The sequence below is a fragment of the Cajanus cajan genome, chromosome 11 (genome assembly GCF_000230855.2).
Source record: "Cajanus cajan strain Asha chromosome 11, NIPB_CcT2T_4, whole genome shotgun sequence".
NCBI lineage: Eukaryota > Viridiplantae > Streptophyta > Magnoliopsida > Fabales > Fabaceae > Cajanus > Cajanus cajan.
Genome location: NC_138527.1, coordinates 32,763,850 through 32,769,105, shown reverse-complemented (window position 1 = coordinate 32,769,105; position 5,256 = coordinate 32,763,850). Strand labels below are relative to the sequence as shown.

The 5,256-nt window shown below is 34.2% G+C and overlaps 1 pseudogene; it reads left to right on the top strand.

The window, feature by feature from the left end:
• Positions 1-1,017: 1,017 nt before the first annotated feature.
• On the top strand, positions 1,018-4,032 carry LOC109800437 (putative inactive receptor kinase At2g26730 pseudogene; annotated as a pseudogene).
• Positions 4,033-5,256: the final 1,224 nt, after the last annotated feature.

The window sequence follows — 5,256 nt, the reverse complement described above, 5'->3', positions numbered from 1 at the left end:
TAATATCAAGTATGTTTGATTTATTGTCGTTCCTAATATAGTTACTACTTACAACTTTCACACTAGGTTCAAAGCCATTAAATGAAGAAAAAAAAACATCAAAACAAATATGAAGAATGAAAAAAAAAACACACACACACAAATTTGCTGATTGGTATTGCTACATGCAAAAAGGAAGCATTAAAAAGAAAATGAAATATATCGAGCTTTCTCAATCTCGTTTTGGATAGAAAGGCAGAAGAAAACTAATCTTGTGTAATCAAAATATTAAATTATCTTATTTTTTACAATTATTTTGTCAGTGATATATATGTTATTTTAATTTTAATTTTTATCTTTTCTTCCTTTCCTTTTTCTTTCATTTTATTTCCCAACACTCTAATTCATAATGACTAAAACAATCAAAAGCAATGCACACTTATTATATGTTTTCAATCATACAAGTTAGATATGAATAATCCTGATCACTTGGAACTTTTAATTAAAGCACACATAAGTGATTGTAACTTGGAACACTAAAATTCATGGCTACAATGACGTGAAAGAAAAATGACCAAAGAAAACAACCAAAAGTACTGTATGCCCATATGCTATCATCAATCATATATGTAAGTTGGATTAGAATTAAGAGTACCCCATGAGTAATTGCAACTTGCAACACTCAAATCCATGGTTACAATCACATGGAAGAAAAATAAAGAGGTGATGTTAGCAAATTAAAGTCAGCTACATGAAATGGAAATTGGCAATTATAATGAAATGTTACAGTGATAGTATCATATGAAAAGCCTATCTTGCTAGCTAATGATGAGAGTAATATATGATTAAATTTCTATATATAACATCATCACATTGAAGTGACTGCTAAACCAAAAAGGATGGAGAGTTGAAGAACTCATCCATTTAATTAATTAATTGAAGTCAAGGCCAAACATATGCATTTACTGAACTTTATAAAAGTCCATGTTACCACTGTTCTTTTCCACCTAGCTAGTGAAATTCCCTTGTGTGTGGAAAATGAACAAAAGTGCTGAATACCGACCACTAGACCCTGTTGAAAATGCTCCTAAAACGAGGTAATAATCATGCCTACATCCCATTATTTCTTGGATTTATTTAGAACTTTAATGCTGATCATTCAAAATGGTTTCTCAGCTATAAACCACTTCACACATTGACTTTGCATTTGCATATATACCTCATCTGCGATCTTTGTATTTAGCTATCATTTACATTTGTTTTCTTTGCAATATGGAGATATTAGAATTAAAAGAAATCTCATATCATTGTCGGTATCAAGTGATACTCATGGTTTGAAACTTTATAGGCTTCTAGCTACTAATGAAAACATAGCTTCATGTGAGACATGCATATGTCCAACTATTTACATGGCTCGCTTTATATCACATCGAATTGAAACTTCTACATGTGTCCTTTTATACTTGTTTGCTTTAACCTGTCACAGAATTACCAAATCAAACCTAGACATCATTGCTGCAAGCTTTGCCAAAACTCACATGCCAGATTATTTTCAACAGAATGTGTGGGAAATGGTATGCTCCATTAACTAAATTCCAAAAATGCGATCGTGATCATTAGATTCCCGCAGCTTACTTGCATTGGCATCATAAAAACAAATTACATATTTGCAGCTGGAAGTTCTGTTAATTAATTTACAGCCATATAAATTCATACGTAGTTTGAACTGATTGCAGCAACAGTAACAAATATTAGATTATGAAGTGTGTATAAAATTCATATCCAATCCACATCAAGTTTATGCTTTGGTCGCCAATTAGACTTTTATGATACATATAAATTATAAAACCATGTTATAATGCGACAAGTAACAAAGACCATGTTCTCATTTAAATTTCCGTTTCTTCTCAACTTATACATTATAAAACCATGTTATAATGCGACAAATAATGCGAGACGTACGTGATCTAAACTTTGTCATCTTAATTAATTCAAGTTTTGTCTGACTCAATTCTCTTTTGTTATTTGGGTTTCTTGAAGAACCAGTTATTATACGGTTATCCGTCTACTGGCACATTATTTGTTTCTTCTGACTCTTTATCATATTGGGTAAGGGAGCATCAAATTAGCTATAAACTATATGAAAGATTCGAGGACAAACACTAAAGAACCTTGTTGGAACCATCCAAAAGAGACGGGCCACCCAGATCAAACTTTATTCATAAATGATTCTGACCGGATTGGCATTAATTTGGGTACAGAATTTCCATTTGTAGAGGCTTTATTTTTTCTTTTGATGTGAGGAGAATACTACGTTCCATCTTCATCCTAAGACTCTAATACTTTGTTCATATATTCAACATGTTTATAAAGATTTTAGAGGGAAACACAAAACATAGGTTAAGACAAAGGTTACTTGTTTTTCGTAGAAGCAGATTTTCTTTGTTGGGGGTGAAAGCATTAATAAGACAAAGATAAAGTCACCATTATGATGGTTGGTGCATGTGCATGTGGCTTGACTGGGCCTATTATCCACTCTTATAGTTGGGCCTCCAAAATCAGAATTAAGTTTGCTCGCTCTTGCTTTAAGCCCATATCGAAATGGAATTTTGGATCAATAAATAAATGGCAGATGATAAACACACCTCCACCCTCATATAAATACACCCCCTTTTTTAAAAAATATATATGAAATATCTAAATTACCCTTAAAAAAAAATAATTTTTCTAAATTTACACCTCTCTTCCCTGCACCCCACACCCCACACCTCACACCACACACCCCTCCTTCCTAAAGCCTCTTTGAAATCAGCTATTCAGTCGCTGACAAGAGCGGTAGAATAGAACCTTGTGATGGGATAGATTGAAGCAGTAATTGGTAACCCAAAATTCTCATCCCAAATTAAAAAAAAAAAAACGAAAAGAAAAGGGGGTTGTTCCGAGTTCCTAGTTCCCAAAAACAAGAGCAGAGGGGGTACAATTTCTGAAGAGGCATGAAACATAAGAAAGAAGAAACCTGAGTGAGCAATGCGAGCTGTTCGATGCTAAAATATCTAGCGGCAGAGGGTGTCGAGGGCGAGATCAACGGCGGAGGTGCAACCAGCACGCTAGATTGGGACACACGAATAACTCTATTAACGTTTTAACAACAGGGAGCAGAAGGTCAGAGCGAACGCCGCTAGATTGGGACACGCGAATGAGAATAGCATTGGGAGCCGCACGAGGCCTGGCGTTCCTCCACGTGTCAGCCAAACAGGTCCACGGCAACATCAAATCCTCCAACATCCTCCTCCACCCGAACCACGACCTCTGCGTTTCGGACTTCGGGCTGAACCGATATTCGCGAACCCGGTTCCCTCGAACCGGGTGGCAGGTTACCGGGCTCCGGAGGTTCTGGAAACCCGAAAGGTGACATTGAAATCCGACGTGTACAGCTTCGGCGTGCTGGTGCTGGAGCTCCTAACGGGCAAGGCGCCGAACCAAGCCTCGCTGAGCGAGAAAGGGATCGACCTTCCACGTTGGGTGCAGTCAGTGGTGCGCGAAGAGTGGACCGCGAAAGTGATCGACGCGGAACTCATGAGGTTCCAGAACATCGAAGAGGAGATGGTTCAGTTGTTGCAGATTGCCATGTCCTGCGTTGCGCTTGTGCTCGACCAGAGGCCCAACATGGATGAGGTGGTGCGCATGATTGGGGATATTGTTAGCCTCCCAATGGAATAGTGAGAAGAACAAGAACAAGATCACCAAGGAAGAGGTTGGTTCATGTTCATCCCTTTGTTGATGATGATGATTTGTTCGGGGGTGCGGGGAAGGGGGTGTGGGATGCGAGGAACGGGGTGCGGTAAAGGGAGGTGTATTTTTTCTAGGGGTAATTTAGACATTTTATATATATTTTTTAAAAAAGGAGGTGTGTTTATACGAGAGTGGAGGTGTGAATATCATCTGCCTAAATAAATAGAGACAAGTGTGGTGCTAAATCTCTGTCAATCATGTTTCATGGAAGATTTTTGACATTATCATTCTCAGTAACGTCTTTGATTTCTTTTTGTTTTAGTTCCTAATTTTGTTTGCCATACATGAAATGCAGATTTCATTATTGTTTTTATTTTTTGACAGGACGGAGATGTCTTGCTGATACCAATTGTAAATTCCTTATTGAGAATTGCGTGAAGTAACAACAACATTATTGAGTAATATGGAAGTATGATATAAATTGTTATTAAACTTGTGGCGTGTCTTTTACTATATTTGGAGAAAAACATATCTATCCACCTTTAAATGTCAGTCTAAGTGATAATGCCTTTTTTTTTTTTTTTTTAATAAAGCCTCAAATTCACCTTTAGATGTTAAAAGATTATTACTTTTTGAATGGTATAAAGTTTTTATATCAGCACTTTGATTGGTTAATAAAATAAAAATGAAAGGAAAGAGAATATAAAATGAAATTGTTTGGTGTGCCAGTAAATACAAAGAAAGAAATTTTTTCTTTTCTTATTTGATTGGAAAGAAAATGAGATAGAAAAAATATATATATATCAAACGATATAAATGCTTTTAAGTAAAAATAAAGTATAATAAACAGAATAAAATGAAAATGTTAAGAATGTACTTTTAAACTTAATATTATATTACTATTTTAATGATATTAGATAAATTAAATTAAAACAAGTTACATTCTTTTTAAATAATTATTAATTATTAATTGTGAAAAACTTTTGGGGACTGAGCAGGTTATGGGTGGGTGTAGACTTGTAGTCAAAATATAAAGGGAAAATAAAATTAATGTGTAGTTGCAGACAGGAAAGGAAAGAAGAAGAAAAAAAGTACTCATAGTAGGAGCTAGCCTAATGGATAAATTGACACTCTCCCTCTTGCTATTGGTCAGAAAGAATTTTGGTTTTTTTAATGGGATCCACCATTTTAATCCTTCATTGATTACGTACAATTAAATGATGGAAGCAAAACGCAACCCATTCTTTTCCTTTTCTTATTTCTTTTCTTTTTTGTTTTCACTGCAATCTGTAACCAAGAAGTGCGAATATCAAAATAAAACCTTCTAGAAAATATAATTTAATTGAAATATACGAAAAGTATATTTTTACTGTATAATGCAATCATAAATTATCATATAAGTGAAAATTATTATTTTTTAATAATTACCCTAAAAATTTAATTAAATATATTTTATATATTATCATTTAATAATAAATTATATTATATTATTAACTTTTATAATCATAATTATTATAGAAGTCACACATATATATATATATAATA